At 40.3% G+C, this 19,202-nt stretch overlaps 1 pseudogene; it reads left to right on the forward strand.

The window, feature by feature from the left end:
* The first annotated feature begins 12,101 nt into the window (after nucleotides 1-12,101).
* Nucleotides 12,102-15,944, forward strand: LOC123098912 (protein FAR1-RELATED SEQUENCE 5-like; annotated as a pseudogene).
* The last annotated feature ends 3,258 nt before the right edge of the window (nucleotides 15,945-19,202 follow it).

Below are 19,202 nucleotides of genomic sequence, written 5' to 3' on the forward strand. Positions count from 1 at the left end.
GCAGATACATGCATAAGAATATAACAATAGTGGAGAATAAAACTCCTGCAAAAAGCGGCATCATTTTTGTATGGCTATAGCATTTAGCAAGGCCCACCACCTCAACCAAAAATTGAGCCCTTTAGCTTGGCATTAAGGATGGCAATGGGTAGGGTATGGGGCGGGTAGAGCAATACCATACCCATACCCGTGTGGTCAATGGGTATAAAATTCTACCCATACCCGTACCCATGGGTATGAAACTTTACCCATACCCATACCCGACGGTTACCCATACCCATTGGGTACCCAACGGGTAGATCAAACGGTACACAAGTTATTCATAATTTTACATTCTCTATGGCACATTTGACTAAAAAACATTGACCTCAACTCAATAACATATAGATGAGTACGTGACAATTATCTTAATTCAAATTGAAAATTGGTGACAACTTTAACATAGGTTTACAAACTCATGACACAACTTTAACATAGGTACACTTGTGAATCACGCGTAAGGTTCACATGTCGGTTTAAATGGATAGATATGGGTATATCCATGGGTAAAAGACTATACCCATGCCCTACCCATGACTTGACGGGTAGGGTATGGATACTACCCGTGAGTATAAAATTATGTCCATACCCTGCCCATACGGGTACGGTATCCGCGGGTAACCGTACCCATAGATAAAATTGCCATCCTTACTTGGCATCCGAGCCATGCAACTAGCTAGTGGTCGACATGGATCGCCGACGTCCCCCGGCACAGCTCGTTCCGTGAATTCTGGGCGTAGCACTGGACAACATGTGGATGGCATTTGCATGGTCGACATGGAGGGCCGACGTGGGAGGCATCCTCTCGTCTCCCGGCACCACTCGTTCGCGTTCGCCGTTATCGGTCCGGACACATGGCGAGACAGGAACGGGCCACTTGGACGTGGCGTCGCGTACACGTCGCCGACGTGACTGCAGGCAGCTCGTTCTGGCCAAGGTGGTCCAACTCCAAATGTGGCCCATGTCCGTGTGGTTCGTCAGGACAGTACAGGGCAAGGGATTTAGGATAATACCAAGCTTATAGCCTGTTCATATGGCACTTTGATCTATGTGGAGGAGAAAGATAAACTCTACACGGGCTCCCGTCTAAACTGGGAGCACGATTCAACCAACATGAAAATCATAACGAACTTACACGCAAACATCGTACACCCTTCTTCATAAAGAAAAATCGTACACCCTCCTGTCCCCGGAATTACATGTGCCGCTCTCACCAAAATCAACAAATAAGTAAAGAACTGACAATTCAAAGCCTAGTACTCGTGCTGCAAAAACCATACACAGGTTATGGGAAAAAAATGATTTACCTGATATAAAACTGCAGAGGTATTTTTCCTTATCATACCCCTATAAGAGAAAACAAAGTTTTGTTGATTTACTTGAAAGTGGAAGATAAAAATGGGGAGGTGAATTATGGTTCACCATTCAAATGAGTAATTCTCTGTCAAGAAAAGACTGAAATCAGTCTAACATATAACCTTTTGAGTTTACCGTCGGAGAGTTAAAATCATCTAAAGCCTCTTCATGCAAAAAGTGCACACCGGGCAGATGACACTACTAGGGAAAACCTTATACGCAGAGGATTATCAGTAGCGCTGGTTAAAGGCAAACGCTACTGCTACTTACCTGCAGTGTGGGAACACAAAGGGCGCTACATATATGTTGCTAGCAGTAGCGCGTCTACAGAGAAAAGCGCTACTACTATAATTTCCACACTGTTGCCGCCAGGCTAGGCATAGTAGTAGCGAGCTTGGGGAAACGCGCTACCGCTATGGCGTTTAGCAGTAGCGCTTTCATCTAACACGCATTGCTGCTAAACCCATCCTATCTTCTCCACCGTCCGCCCCACACTCTTACTCTCCCCCGCACCCCGTCGTCCGCGCCGCTCCTGCTCCTCCTCCATCCCTCCTCCTTCCACCTCCCTCCCCTCCTCGTCCCTTTCCCGATCCCTCCCTCCTTCCACCTCCCTCTCCCTCCTCCCTCCCACCTCCCTGCCTCGTCTGTCCTCCTCCTCCCTCCGTCCTCCTCCTCCCTCACTCACCCCTCCCTTCGTTCCCGCTCCCTCCACCTCCCTCTATTTTTGAAAATTTAATAATAGAAATTTTTAGGTATGAAATTTAGTAATAGAAGTTTGTAGTAAGAAAATTTAGGGTAGAACTAGGGTAATAGAAATTTTAGTAAGTGTTCAATAGAGTAGAACTATGGTATTTAGTTATGTCAACATCACATTGCCAAATTTAGAGAGAGAGAGAGAGACCTATATTGTTTGAATGAAATGTTAGGATTTTTAGTAAGTGTTGAATAGAGTAGAACTAGAGTAGAACTAGGGTATTTAGTAAGTGTATGATGATCCTATTTAGTTATGCTTCTTGTGCGAATGAAATGTTAGGATTATATAGATATATTGAAATGTTTTTGTTAATATTTTCAACCATTGAAATGTAATGAGCATCAAGTTTGAATGCTCATGTGGCGCAGGGTACGTAGATCACCGACGAGCCGGTCGACGACGCCCAGAAGATCACCGACGACACCCGCACCCTTGACATCCATCGTCTATAGTGAGTAAACATGTATATCTAGTGTTGTGTACTAGCTAGTGTTGCTCAAATATGATGTAGATATAAACATGTATATCTAGTGTTGCTCAAATAGGATATGTGCTTGCCCAAGTGGCCTATGTTTGCAGGGAACACCTCCGAGTGGCCTATGTTTTGCCGAAGTGTTGATTAATTTCCGTTCCGGCAATTTCAGGCGCTCGATATGTCCTTTTTTAGCAAAGGTCATGCTGAATTTTTCCGTAAATTTTAGCATGGCTTGTGCTAGAATGTAGGAAATATCGAGTGCGTTGGATTTGCCGGAAAGAGCATTAAACGACATTTTGGGTTTTGCCGTCGAACTATAATCTTTGAATTTTGAACACAGGAGATATCTGATGACGATAGGATCCCGGAGTGCGAGTACTGCTACGATGACTGGGTTTTGTGCGACATGTTTCCTCACCTGCAAAATGATAGGTTTTTCACCGTGAAGCTGGAAGAGACCTTTGATGTTTGTAAGGTACACAACGACAAGCATTTCATCATAATCAATATCACCACTTCTGCTTCTTTTGTTCAACGTGTAATTTCTGAATTTTTTCAATTCGATTAGTACATCCCGTGCCATGCAAGACCATATGTGTTGAACAAACTCGGTTTCAAAGACTTTGAGAATATGGAGACGAGGAGAGCTCACTTATAAGAACTAAACATGGTTATGCGTTTCCGGTTAAGCTGTACAATGCGGTCAATCACTCCCATTTCGGTTGCTCTAATTGGGAAGCTCTCTGCAATGCATATGGATTTGAGGAGGGTATGCAAATAACATTTGATATTCGTCCCAAAGATGATGATGATGATAATACCGGCATCTGGGTGGATGTGGATATGCCTCCAGTTTTGCCTAAATGTGAGTTTGTCAAACTAATTTGTTAAGTTAAGTAACTTATATTGTCAATTTAAAAATATTTGGTGTTCATCGGTACTAAACTTATTTATTTATAATTGTCAGCTTATTTCTTATCTTCAACAAATACTCGGAAGGCTGTAGACAGGACATACTACAGCAATGACTCCGAGCTTAATTGTGAGGAGAAAGGTTATCTTGTCTCATTCATAGATGATGTTGAGGCCTTTAAAACCAATCACTCTATTAGCCCAAATTTTACTAGATACGTGCCACTAGTCCATAAATTGCTTGATTGTAACTTCATTGCCAAAAACTTGGTAAGATTTTGTTAATGATTGTATCTTCTTAAGTAAACTACATTGCTAACTATATATGTTACTGATGCGGCTTGAAGCTACGTCGGTATTTCCCCAAAGAGGAAGGGATGATGCAGCACAACAACGGTAGGTATTTCCAGATGAAACCAAGGTTATCGAACCGGTAGGAGAACCAAGCAAAACTACGTAAATAACACCTGCACACAAATAACAAATACTCGCAACCCGACGTTTTAAAGGGGTTGTCAATCCCTTTCGGGTAACGGCGCCAGAAATTGGCAAACAGACGTGAGAGAGTTGTAAATATTGATAGATCGAACGCCAAATAAAATAAAGTGCAGAAAGGTATTTTTGTATTTTTGGTTTAATAGATCTGAAAATAAAAGTAAAGGAAAATAGATTGCAAAGGCAAATATAATAAAGAAGAGACCCGGGAACCGTAGGTTTCACTAGTGGCTTCTCTCGAGAAGAATAGCAAATGGTGGGTGAACAAATTACTGTTGGGCAATTGATAGAACTTCAAATAATCATGACGATATCCAGGCAATGATCATTACATAAGCATCACGTCCAAGATTAGTAGACCGACTCCTGCCTGCATCTACTACTATTACTCCACACATCGACCGCTATCCAGCATGCATCTAGTGTATTAAGTTTATGGAGAAACGGAGTAATGCAATAAGAACGATGGCATGACGTAGACAAGATCTATTTATGTAGAAATATACCCCATCATTTTATCCTTAGTAGCAACGATACATACGTGTCGGTTCCCTTTTTGTCACTGGGATCAAGCACCGTAAGATCGAACCCACTACAAAGCACCTCTTCCCATTTCAAGATAAATAGATCAAGTTGGCCAAACAAAACCCAAATATCGGAGAAGAAATACGAGGCTATAAGTAATCATGCATATAAGAGATCAATGAAGACTCAAATAACTTTCATGGATAAAAAGATAGATCTTATCATAAACTCAAAGTTCATCGGTTCCCAACAAACAGACCGCAAAAAAAAGAGTTACATCATATGGATCTCCAAGAGACCATTGTATTGAGAATCAAACGAGAGAGAGGAAGTCATCTAGCTACTAACTACGGACCCGTAGGTCTACAAAGAACTACCCACACATCATTGGAGAGGCACCAATGGACATGATGCATCCCTCCGAGATGGTGTCTAGATTGGATCTGACGGTTTTGGACTCTGCGGCGGCTGGAATAAAATTTCGTCGACTCCCCTAGGGTTTCTGGACTATTGGGGTATTTATAGAGCAAAGAGTCGGTGCGGGGGAGTCCCGAGGTGGGCACAACCCACCGGGGCGCGCCTGGGCCCCCAGGCGCACCCTGGTTGGTTGTGCTCCCCTTAGAGCATTCCCTAGGTGCTGCCTTGGCCCATTGGGTGTCTTCTGGTCCATAAAAATCTCCGTGAAGTTTCGTTGCATTTGGACTCCGTTTGGTATTGATTTCATGCGATGTAAAAAACATGAAAAAATAGCAACTGGCACTTGGCGCTATTTCAATAGGTTAGTACCAAAAAATGATATAAAATGGCTATAAAATGATTATAAAACATCCAAGAATGATAATATAACAGCATGGAACAATAAAAAATTATAGATATGTTGGAGACGTACAGCATCCCCAAGCTTAATTCCTACTCGGCCTCGAGTAGGTAAATGATAAAAAACAGAATTTTTGATGTGGAATGCTGCCTATCATGCCATGTCATATTCTTTTCTTTATAGCATGGTCATTTGGACGTTTATATGGTTCAAAGCAATAGTCTAGTTTTGACATGATAACTTAAATACTCAAGCATATCAACAAGCAACCATGTCTTTCAAAATATCAAGGCTAAAATAAGTTATCCCTAGACCATCATGCTCAATCATTGATCCATTCATGAAACACACTCGCATATTAACTACACCCAATGCTCAAGTACGATCATAGTACCTCCTGGTTGGTGCTTTATAAGAGAAGATGGAGACTCAAATTCAAAATAAAAATTGCATAAAGTAAAATAAAGGCTCTTCAAAGGGAAGTAGGGATTTGTAGAGGTGCCAGAGCTCAAAACGAAAAACTTAGAGATAAAAAAAATTGGAAGGTATACTTTTCCCACCAACGAAAACGACTTAAAGTTCTCCACACTTTCCATGCTTAGATATATCATAGGCAATTCCCAAACAGGAAATAAAGTTTATTCATTTTTCCACCATACTTTCACTTTCCATGGCTAGCCGAATCCACGGTTGCCTTCCATACCAACACTTTCCAGGAAATTTTTTATTTGACAACATAAAGTAATTTTTTTTCATTTCGGGAACGGGCATCCCTAATACCTTTGCCTTACTCTTGTGCAATGACAAATGAATAAACACTCATCGCGAGAATAACACATCTTAGCATGGAAAATATGGGTCACTCCTCACCGCCCCGCGAGCGGTAGGAGCACACAAAAGAGAAATTTATTTTGAAATTAGAGCTGGCACATACAAATTTTCTTAGAACGACACGAAAATATAGGTAGGTATAGGAAGGTATAGTGGACTCATATGGCAAAACTGGGTTTAAGGATTTGGATGCACAAGTATAGGTCATACTTAGTGCAAAATGAAGGCTAGCAAAAGACTGGGAAGCGACCAACCAAGAAATGAATAATCTCATAAGCGAGCATTAAGCATAATTAACAACGAATAATGCACCACAAGTAAGATGTAATTTCATTGCATGCCTATTGACTTTTCGTGCTTGTATAGGGAATCACAAACATTAACACAATATTCTTACTAAAGCACAATTACTTATCAACATGGCTCACATATCACATCATCATATCTCAAAACTATTACAAGAAATCAAGTTTATTTTGTCCAATGATCTTCATGAAAGTTTTTATTATATCCTTCTTGGATATCTATCACCTTGGAACTAATTTTCATGTGTTGCTTTTGATAGGCTCAAACGAATATAAGTGAAGATCATGAGCATAATTTTTCTTTCTCTCGAAATAATTTAAGTGAAGCAAGAGAGAATTTCTTGAAAATTTTACTAACTCTCAAACAAATCTAAGTGAAGCAAGAGAGCATTTCTTCAAAAGTAACCAAGCACACCGTGCTAAAAAAGAAATAAGTGAAGCACTAGAGCAAATCCATAGCTCATAAAAATTTAAGTGAAGCATAGAGAGCAATTCTAACAAGTCATGGCATAATTTTGGCTCTTTCAAATAGGTGTGTCCAGGAAGGATTGATGACTTAAAATATAAAGGAAAACAAGCAAGGACTCATATCATACAAGACACTCCAAGCAAAACTCATAGTATGTGAGGAATACAAATATAGCTTCGAGTAAAATACCGATGGTTGTTAGAAGAAAGAGGGGATGCCACTCGGGGCATCCCCAAGCTTAGTTGCTTGCTTCTCTTTGGATAATAGCTTGGGATGCCATGGGCATCCCCAAGCTTAGGCTCTTCTTACTCCTTATTCCTTCATCCATCATAAGATAACCCAAAACTTGAAAACTTCAATCACACAAAACTCAACAAAACTTTCGTGAGATCCGTTAGTATAAGAAAACAAATCACTACTATAAGTACTGTTGTAAACCAATTCATATTTTATTTTTGTATTATATCTACTATATTCCAAATTTTCCATGGCTAAAACTCATCAAGGAAAACCATAGAGCCATTAAAACAAGCACACAACGCAAAGAAAATAGAATCTGTAAAAAACAGAACAGTCTGTAGCAATCTGAATTATGCGAATACTTATGTAACTCAAAACATTCTGCTAAATTTGGACGACCTGGGAAATTTGTATATGAATCTTGCATAAAAAATTAAGAGCAAAATCACGCTTCTGTGATTTAGGTAAATTATTTTTCTGGGCGCAAAATTTTCTATTTTTAAACAAGATCAAATCAATATCACTCAAGAAGATCCTAAAGGCTTTACTTGGCACAAACACTAATTAAAACACAAAAACATAATCATAACAGTAGCATAATTGTGCAAACACTCAAGAACAGAAAGCAAAAGCAAAAAATAAATTTTATTCATTGGGTTGCCTCCCAACAAGCGCTATTGTTTCACGCCCTTAGCTAGGCATAAAGCATGGATCTAAGTGTTGTCATCTTTGGTTCTAGATCCATAAGATTCCCTCATGATTGATTCATATGGTGGCCTAATTATTGTTCTAGAGAAGTGTTCCATACACTTCCTTAGTGGAAATTGAAACTTAATATTGCCTTCTTTCATATCAATCACGGCACCGATAGTGCGTAAAAACAGTCTACCGAGAATAATTGGACAAGACGGATTGCAATAAATATCAAGAACAATAAAATCTATGGGCACATAATTCCTATTTGAAAGAATAAGAACATCATTAATTCTTCCCATAGGCTTTTTAATAGTAGAATTCGCCAAGTGCAAATTTAAAGAACATTCTTCAAAATCGGCAAGACCAAGCACATCACATAAAGATTTTGGAATCGTAGAAACACTAGCACCCAAGTCACATAAAGCAAAACACTCATAATTTTTAATCTTGACTTTGATAGTAGGTTCCCACTCATCATGTAATTTTCTAGGGATTGAGACCTCTAATTCAAACTTTTCTTCAAAAGCTTTCATCATAGCATCAACAATATGTTTAGTAAAAGCTTTATTTTGTTCATAGGCATGGGGTGAATTTATTATGGATTGCAACAAAGAAATACAATCAATCAAAGAGAAACTATCATAATTAAAGTCTTTGTAATCCAAAATAGTGGGCACATCACTAGCTAAAGTGTTGACCTCTTCAAACCTACTTTTATCAATTTTCTCAACAAGATTTTCACCCTCCGAATTTTAGGGATGCCTTCTAGCTAAAGTTGACTCTTCTCCAGTCCCTTTTTAATCAATTTTAACTTTACTAAACAAGGAACCAATAGAAGAAACACCAATCACTTTAAGATCTTCATCACTTTTATCTTCTAGAGAGATTGGTTTAGCAGCCATTTGGTTTACTAGAGTAGCTTCTGCATCGGATATTTTTCCTAGCAAACTTTCAGCAAAAGCATATTTAGATTAGAGATTGCAAACTTCTTTACTAATATCATCAAGTTGCTTTGTAATAGCATCCAACACAACGGAGTGTTCCTTAAGTTCTTCAGTAAAATACTTATTATGGTCAAATTGTGTAGTCATATAATTCTTAGTACTTTTCTCAATTTCAAGCAAAATATTGGTGTAAGGAACTTCATAATATTTTCTTTGTGGTAACATGAATAGGCAAACAAGAACGGACACAAAATAGATCTGATGAGAAAATGGCGAACGAAAAAGAGGGCGAATAAAACGGCAAATTTTTGTGAAGTGGGGGAGAGGAAAACGAGAGGCAAATGGCAAATAATGTAAATTGCGAGGAGATGAGATTTGTGATTAGGAACCTGGTATGTGTTGAAGATCCTCCCCGGCAACGGCGCCAAAAATTCCTTTTCATGCGGCTTGAAGCTACGTCGGTATTTCTGCAAAGAGGAAGGGATGATGCAGCACAACGATGGTAGGTATTTTCCTCAGTGATGAAACCAAGGTTATCGAACCAGTAGGAGAACCAAGCAACACTACATAAACAACACCTGCACACAAATAACAAATACTCGCAATCCGACGTGTTAAAGGGGTTGTCAATCCCTTTCGGGTAACAGCACCAAAAATTGGCAAACGGATGTGAGAGAGTTGTAAATATTGATAGATCGAACGCCAAATAAAATAAAGTGCATCAAGGTATTTTTGTATTTTTGGTTTAATAGATTTGAAAATAAAAGAAAAGGAAAATAGATCGCAAAGGAAATATAATAAAGAAGAGACCCGGGGGCCATAGGTTTCACTAGTGGCTTCTCTCGAGAAGAATAGCAAATGGTGGGTGAACAAATTACTGTTGGGCAATTGATAGAACTTCAAATAATCATGAGGATATCCAGGCAATGATCATTACATAGGCATCACGTCCAAGATTAGTAGACCAACTCCTGCCTGCATCTACTACTATTAATTCACACATCGACCGCTATCCAGCATGCATCTAGTGTATTAAGTTCATGGAGAAACAGAGTAATGCAATAAGAACGATGACATGATGTAGACAAGATCTATTTATGTAGAAATATACCCCATCGTTTTATCCTTAGTAGCAACGATACATACGTGTCGGTTCCCTTTCTGTCACTGGGATCAAGCACCATAAGATCGAACCCACTACAAAGCACCTCTTCCCATTGCAAGATAAATAGATCAAGTTGGCCAAACAAAACCTAAATATCGGAGAAAAAATACGAGGCTATAAGTAATCATGCATATAAGAGATCAAAGTAGACTCAAATAACTTTCATGGATAAAGATATAGATCTGATCATAAACTCAAAGTTCATCGGATCCCAACAAACACACCGCAAAAAAAAAGAGTAACATCATATGGATCTCCAGGAGACCATATAATTGAGAATCAAACGAGAGAGAGGAAGCCATCTAGCTACTAACTACGGACCTGTAGGTCTACAAAGAACTACTCACGCATCATCGGAGAGGCACCAATGGACATGATGCACCCCTCCGAGATGGTGTCTAGATTGGATCTGGTGGTTCTGGACTCTGTGGCAGCCAGAACAAAATTTTGTCGACTCCCCTAGGGTTTCTGGAATATTGGGATATTTATAGAGCAAAGAGTCGGTGTGGGGGATGCCCGAGATGGGCACAACCCACCGGAGCGCGCCTGGGCCCCCAGGCGCGCCCTGGTGGGTTGTGCTCCCCTCAGAGCACTCGCCAGGTTATGCCTTGGCCCATTGGGTGTCTTCTGGTCCATAAAAAGTCACTGTGAAACTTCGTTGCATTTGGACTCCGTTTGGTATTGATTTCCTGCGATGTAAAAAAAGCAAAAAACATGCACTTGGCACTATGTCAATAGGTTTGTAGCCAAAAATGTTATAAAATGATTATAAAACATCCAAGAATGATAATATAACAGCATGGAACAATAAAAAATTATAGATATGTTGGAGACGTATCAGTTACTATTACATTTTTCAACAGAGGCTCTCGAAGGAGGTTGTGTCGGACATGATGTTTATCGAAGGTGATATGCATATGGTTAGCTTACGACCAACTCCTTCGAAGACTTACCACAGTGCATACTCGATTTCGTCAAATGATGAAAGACTCAAAATCAAAGAATGGAGCAAAGTGATGAATGCGCACACACAACTAACTGGAAACAACATGAATGTGCGCAAGCCACAAGTTGGAGATAGGTTTATCTCCATTCTCCATTATGGAGATGGACCGGTTTATCTGTTTTATGGTATTTTACCTAGGAGAGAGGAGTAGGTCCTAGGTATTACGAACAATTAGTTAGTGTTGATTATGACTATGATGATGACGAGAAGTTGTTATTATCTGCTACAGTGTGTTAGAGTTGATGATGATGATGAGGAGGAGTTGTGATTATGAGTACTATGATGATGATGAGAAGGAGTTGTTATTATGACTAGTGACCAAGTTGTTATATGATGTCCCATGGACGAAAATGATGATGATGAGTTGTTATATGACAATGATGTATTATGATGATAAGTTGTTAATGATATTATGATGATGATGATGATAAGTTATTATATCATTGGATGAAAAACCGCGTATTAGTTTCAAGTGGACGGATCCAAAGTGACCAAACTAATACTAGCAGTGGACAATTGATTAGCTTCTAGAGCACAGACCCATTAACCACGTAATAGTACAGCCGACCTCTAAAGCAAACATTTTGGTATATACACAAGGGCTCCAATTTCATTCAAAATTTATCATTTTTGTCTCAAAAGATGTCATAGCACGCTCGAGTGCAACAATCCAAAAGAAGACTACAAAGAGCGACCACTTTGCTCTATTTTCTGTAAGACATCCCATTATAAAGCTAAAGGCATCGAGTGCGGCGATAGAGCGCTCGTCCTTGCCTGCTCCCGTTAGTGCTGGCGAAATGGAGATCAACGCGTGGACGTGACGATTGCCTCCGCTGGCAGTGCGCGGGTACGAACATACTTCCTCCATTCTAAAAAATAGATGATCCAATTTTGTATTAATTTTGTATAAAGTTGAGTCATCTATTTTGAAACGAACAGTCGTATACGGAAACAGGCCCGTCTTCGGGCAGTAATTCGGACGGTCGCTGCCTGATGTTCCATTGGTACATAACCGGCAACAACACGGTACTTAACCCGTTAACATGTAACGACATCCAATTTGCATATGACGGAAAATTACCCCCCAGCTGCCCCTGCCCCACCAGTGGGACCCCCGACTTAACTCGGCTTTACGGAAGCGAAAAAAAAGAAACCATATCCCTTGATCCGCCGCACAAGCTCCCGAGCTCGCGGGCATGGCGACGGCGGAGGCGGAAAGCAATGGCTTTGAGTTCCTGTCGGATCCCATGGACAGGTATGTTCCCTTCACTTTTGTTTCGCCTCTCCATCGAAGTTGTCGGTGGCGCCGTACAGGAAGACATCCAACTATTGCGGTCGCTTTGATTTTTGGTAGATTTCCGCCGATGGATCTATCCCACGACAACTCCCTGGAGTATGACGAAGGCGCTGAAGTTCTTATCCGCGCCCGGTCAGATTCCAGCATGGGCGACGCTGGGGATGCAGCGCTTACAGTGGATGCCGATCTGAACAGTACTTGCGAAGCCGTCGCCCTGACGGTGGCACCTTCAAAGACGTCAACAGGGAGGGACGATCCTCAGGTGCCTGGATGGACAAGGAGGTATACCCTCTCAATCGCTCCGGTTTGCCCAGTTCGTACTTGTTCTGAATTTTTCTTTCCATTGCAAGATATGACTGACAACCTATATATGGAACTCCATATCACATAAAGCAGACCGCTGCAGCCATAGGTTCTGAGTGAATTATTGGTTTGCATGCTTGCTTCCGAACATCTGACAACAGAGTTCTCGTCTATGCAGAGTCCGTGTTGGAAGAGCACCAATGGAACGCTCCCCCCCTGCGCCGGCGGGACAACTGCCCTGGAAAAAGCACTTCGTGGTTATGCAAATGAGAAGACACCAACCGTCATAGTACATGTAGTCGGAAGCACATTTGATTCACTTGGGGAGGCGTACGATTTTTACAATCTCTATTTATGGGAAAAAGGGTTTGGAATCAGGTACAGCAAAAGCAGGCTAAATGTGGAGAGAACAAAGTGCATGCAAGAGATTGTGTGTGGTTGCTCGGTAAGCAACATGCTTCACTAAGTCAACTTTACATATTCAGTCCGCATCTTTGCTGATTAGTACCTACAGCAGCCAGTACAAGTGAAGAACAAACTAACAAAACATTTGATTTGTCTGTCAAAACTTCAGGGTGTCCCCAAAAGAAGCAACACACGAACCTGTCGCTGCCGATGTCCCGCAATGATAAGGTTACTCCGGACAAATGACAATGGCTGGTATATTAGTGAGCACAGAGCATCCCATAATCACTCACTAACGGAAAATTGTAGCGAGAAGCTGTACTGGCCTTCACACAGACATATTGACATATACACAAGAGATGTTGTGAAGCAGCTGCGCGAAAACAACATAAGTATTGGTAAGGTGTACAACATAATTGGTAGTTTCTTCGGCGCAATGAGCAACGTGCCATTCAGCAAGAGAGCTTTGAGGGGGTTGTGTGGACAGATCAGCAGAGAACAAGTTGATGATGATGTGCGCAAAACAATGGAAGTTTTTGCTGAGCTTGGAGCAAAAGACTCTGGCTTGTACTACAGGGTGCAGCCAGATGAGGACAATCGGATAAGGAATTTGTTGTGGTCAACAGGAGCAAGCAGGTCTCAGTACCATTTCTTCGGAGATGCAATAACATTTGACACCACATACCGGACAAATATGTAGGACATGCCTTTCGGCTTATTTGTGGGAGTCAACAATCACTTCCGAACTATTATCTTTGGCGGCGTCCTGGTTCGAGATGAGACTGTTGAAACCTTTGAGTGGGTATTCACCGAGTTCATCCGTATGATGGGTGGTAAACACCCACAAACTGTACTTACAGGTTAGACAACATACAACCCGACACCTTCCAACTTCTTCTTACATTTCACATGTATTTTTTCGGCAAAAATAACAATCATGGTAAAAATCAACTTCTGGATTCAGATCAGTGCAGGGCGATGGAGCTAGCACTGGAGAACGTCATGCCCGACACAACTCACAGGTGGTGCAAGTGGCATGTGCTCAAGAGTGCAAAGGAAAAACTTGGCCCACTTTATACAAAACGAAGCAAATTCAGATCAGAGTTTCACAAGAGAATCCAACACATGCTAACAGTTGATGAGTTTGAGACTGCATGGAAGGATCTGATAGAAAGCCATGGTTTACAAACACACCCTTACCTCACAAACATCTATGAAACAAGGGAGAAATGGGCAAAGCCATACTTCAACGGCAAATTCTGCGCGAAGATGACAAGCACACAGCGCAGCGAGAGTGCCAACCACATGCTGAAGGGTTATGTCCCAGCAAGTTGCCCAATGCACCTATTTGTCCGTCAATACATGAGGCTACTTTTCAATAGGGAGGCAAGTGAAAACTATGAAGAGAGGCGTACAAAAATAGTAAGATTTCCAACTAGCTTCATGAGCTTGTTCTGTTTTCAGCTGACTACTACATCTTATGTTACTAATTCTTCTTTGCCTCAATGCAGACACCCCCAGTCATGAAAATGAATGCACCACTTGAAATGCATGCCAGTGAGATATACACCCGGGCTATGTTCGATAAGTTTGGCGATGTTGTGTATGAATCAATGCAGTACAAAGTAGAAGAGGTCTGCAAGGGAGAAACTTATTTGGTACGGCGATACCATCCAGAAAAACATGAGAAATGGTGCAGAGTAGTGTACAGGGTAGAAGTTGACAAACTAGCAGACAAACTGAGGTGCGAGTGTGCTAACTTCGAGCACACAGGCTTGCTTTGCTGCCATTCAGTGAAGGTACCAAAAAAAAGACAAACTTTCCCATCAGTTAGAATACCATAACCTAGTATGATTTCTGCTTTGTAGGTCCTTGACTTCCTTGGTATAGACTGTATACAAGCACACCATATTTTGAAACGATGGACAAAGGACGCACGGGATGTTCTACCAAATCATCTATCACACCTCCAGAAGGACATCATTTCTCTGAACTCAGTTACATTCAGGCACTCAAACTTGTACACTCATGCTCTCGAAGTTGTGCATTTGGGTGATTCCAACACAGAAGCATACGAGTGTGCCATGGATATCTTGAAGAAAGCAATGGACACATTGACTCCAATAGCAGCCTTGCAGGATGGTATGGGCTTGGAAGCAAGAATTGAGACACAAAAAATAAAACAAAAAGATTTGGTTCCCCTGTCTGTCCCCTACAACACAGCGTGCAGTGATGCTGAAGGAAGTGCAGTTGGTAATTTTAGTGGCCTCAGAGCTCCAGAACGCAAACGGAAACCAGGCCGACCAACCACCAGCAGGGACAAACCTCCATACGACGACCAGAGTGCAAAGAATAAGTCACACACTCCTAATGTGCATGCTGCGAATGGTTATGGCACAAGTAAGTGAACTTGCTTCTGTAGTATATGCCGGGAACCAGGACACAAGAGCCCCACATGCCCGAAGAGAGGTGACATGCCTCACAAAGAGAGGAAAGAAGCAAAATGCTCAAACTGTGGGGTTGGTGGCCACAGGAAGAATACTTGCAACAAGCCTAAGGTCGTCCTCCATGTTGTTCCATCTACTGGATTCGACCCAAGCACCATCTGTGAATGATTATACTCTACATTGCAAATCTATCTTGATGAGGGCTCTGTAGCCATTCGTTTGCAAAACGAGAAAAGAAATTGTTAAAAAAGAGTTGGTAGTTTTCCGTCCTGTGAGGTGTATCAGTATGCTTCATGCAGAAATAATGTTTCAATTTGTTGTTTTCATAAATTAGTAGCTGTGGTTGTTTTCCAGCCTGCAGTCGCTTCCCTGTAAAGAACAAATGGTCGTTTTCTGTTTTCTGAGATGTATCATCAGTATGCTTTATGCAGACATAAATGTTGGAATTTGTTGTTCACATAAATTAGTAGCTGTGGTTGACCCGTCTGTGCCTCCGGTACACCTTGCTACCCTCCGTCCGTGCTTCTGGTACACCTTTGCTTCTGCCCTTAACGTCGTTAGCGCTAACGACCGTCCCTCCGCTAGATACAAACGTTGTCCCCCTCCCATCTCCCCTCCCATTAAAATATCCGTAGACTACTGTGGCAGTATACATCACGCGCTAATACTCTGGACCCCGATGGACGCCAGCCGATTCCGTGAGCAGGCGCGGACGAGCGCTCTTGCGAATTATCGTAAAGGCATCATCATAAATAGGCCACTGACAGCATCATAGGACACTTCGTGTTGCGTCATTTTAACATTTCTGCTTCGGTACAACCCCTCTAAATACATTAACGGATGAGATCGCTCTATACCCCGTCATAATAAAGGGCAGTATGGTCTTTTTTAAAATGCGTCGCCCGTGCCGAGCCCACCAATACGCGCCCTATGTATGTACCGCTAGTACAAGGCCCGGCGAACTTTTTTGTGTGCTTTTGGAATCTTCATATGAAACAAATAACATTCTGGAACAGTTTAGGACAGAACAGACCTCAGTAGAATTCAAGATTTTTTCATGTATAGCCACCACGAAGCCCAATTAGCGCACGGGCTGCACCCTCAACTCAACCCAACCCTGATGAGTACACAAACTTGGTCAGGGAGCATTTGCACGGTGCGGTTAGTATTGACCACTACTGCTCTTTATTTTTAATCTTCAAGAAATGTCCGCCACGGGGGATTCGAAATCCAACCCTCAAGGATTACTTCAAGTTCTAGTAACCAACCGAGACATCTTACTTGTTAGGCTCACATGCTTTCCTTTTCGCTTTTTATGTGGAAAATGTAACTTCGTGAATTTTTAGGCCAGTTTTTCGTGTTTTTTAAACCTGGTTTTGTCCTCTTTTATTTGGGTTTTTCTTTTTCTTTTTTTCCTTTTGTTATCCTTTCTTTTATTTATTTTGAAACACATGAACTTTTTAAAATTAGATAATCAAATTCATGAACTTTTCTTAAATTTGTGAATCTTTTTCAATTTTTTTAAAATATTACTTTTTTAGTGAACCTTTTTTGAAAATCTGCAATTTTTTTTTGAAATTAGTGAATATTTATTCAAAATCGAGGAAAATTTTCAAATTCGTGAACGCTTGGCCGGCCCAACAGCCCCCCGAAGGGAGTGATGCCGTCGCCTAGCTGGGTCAAGGCCTAAGCATTTTTTCTTTCTATTTTCCCGCTTTTCTTCTACTTTTCTGTTAATTCATTTTTCAGTTTATTATTCTTTTTGAAACCTGCTAAAAAAATTAAATATTTTTAGAAGACCGAAAAATGTTCTTGTTTTCAAATGTTGTTTACAAGTTTGATTTTTTTTGTGGAATTTCAAAAAATATTCCAGTTTTCGAGTTTTTGTCATAAATTTATGAAATGTTTGCTTTCAACAAAAGTTGATAAATTTGGAAAATGTACATGGTTTATAAGTGTTTATTTTTTTAGCAATTCTTGAGAATTTTATTTTGGTAAAAGTTTTTTCATTTTTAAAAAATTCGTACAGTTTGAAATTCCAAAATTTTGACAAAACTCTAGAAATGGTAGGACATGGGAAAATGTTTATGTTGAGTGATAATGGCAGAAATTGCAAACAACAAAGCTTTTAAAATAGGAAAAAGTACATGCTTTCAGATACACCCGTGTGGCCTAGTCTGACACACTCCTCTTAACTGGTGGTTTTTCTGGACTATGGATAAATGACCCTAACTTTTGCAAGCAAGTGGGCATACCCATGGTTGGTTTCCATGCCAACTTTGAAGAATTTCCGACACCATATGCAAGTTGTGACACATCCGATTATTTATTGTTCACTTTTGACCAAAAACTCCAGAAGATGTAAAATTTGTCGAAAATCATAACAACTTGACATGGTGTCTTGAATTAGTCATACAAGGCCATGAAAAAAATTGGGGCCGTTTCAAGGATGTCGAGAGAAAGTGTGCTCTCAAACAAAGCATTCTGGCTTTATCCGGACACTATGTGTTGAACATGGTCTAGTTTTGGACATTCTCTAAATGACGCAAACTTTTGCAAGCATGGTTTGAATGATTTTCGATAGTGCATGCAAGTTGTGACACATCTGGCCATTTATCGACCTTTTTGACCAAGAAATCTTCAGAAAATGCGAAATTTGTCAAAAAAAACAACTTGGCAATGTTCCTTTAATTGGTCATACAAGTTAATGAAAATTTGGGCTCATTTTACGGATTCCGAGAAACAAGGTGCTCTTACACGGAGCCTTTTGGCCTACCTAAACACCTTACGTTGAACATGATGTTTTTTTGAACATTCTTGAAGCGGCCCCAACTTTTTCCAGCAGGTAGGCACGCCCATGGTTGCCATCCATGCCGGGTTTGAGAGTAAAAGGTATTTGGAGTCATAATTTACATAGGTACTTAAAACTGTTATTTTAGGTTTTTAACAAAAGTAATAAATACAAAGGGAGAGAAATGAACACGGAAAATGGTTTTTTAAAAGCACTTAATAAATACTTGAACAAAATAATAATTTAAAAACATAATTTAAACAGTTACTTAAAACTGTTAGTTTGGTACTCTAAAAAATATTTCAAATTGTTGAACATGTTTTAAAAACACTAATAAAGTTCAATAAGGAGAACAATGAATTAACGGAAAAGAGAAGGAAACCCTAAAAATAGAAAAAGCCCGCTTAGGCCTTGGCCGAATTAGGCGACGGCATGGCTCCCGTCGGGAGCCTATTTAGCTGGCCCATGCGCTTGCGGATATAAAACGGAGCCTCTCAGCATGGTTTTTGCGGTTTTGGGAACCTTCCAGGGGGTTCCTGAATTGCATTCCTTTTCCTTTTCTTTTTTCTTTTTATGTTCTCTCCTATTTTCTCTTTATTTCCGTTTTGTTTTCTTTAACATTTTCATTTTTTCTGCTTATATATTATATTTTCATATATCAAAAAATTAGAGAATTTCATTTTTTGTTTATAATTTCGAAATATTTCATGTTCAAAAACATTGTTCAAAATTTTCAATTTTTGTACATATTTCTTAATCAATGTTCTAAAAATTCAGAATTTCGAAAATTTGTTCAAGATGCAATTGAGTTATATGTTTTAATCAATGTTTGAAAATTAAATAAAAATGTACGTTCCAAAATTGTTTGCTTTGTCAAATTTTGTTCAGGATTCAAAATGTGTTCCTATTTTCAAAATTTGTTCACAAATC

The sequence above is a fragment of the Triticum aestivum genome, chromosome 4D, assembly GCF_018294505.1.
Source record: "Triticum aestivum cultivar Chinese Spring chromosome 4D, IWGSC CS RefSeq v2.1, whole genome shotgun sequence".
Classification (NCBI taxonomy): domain Eukaryota; kingdom Viridiplantae; phylum Streptophyta; class Magnoliopsida; order Poales; family Poaceae; genus Triticum; species Triticum aestivum.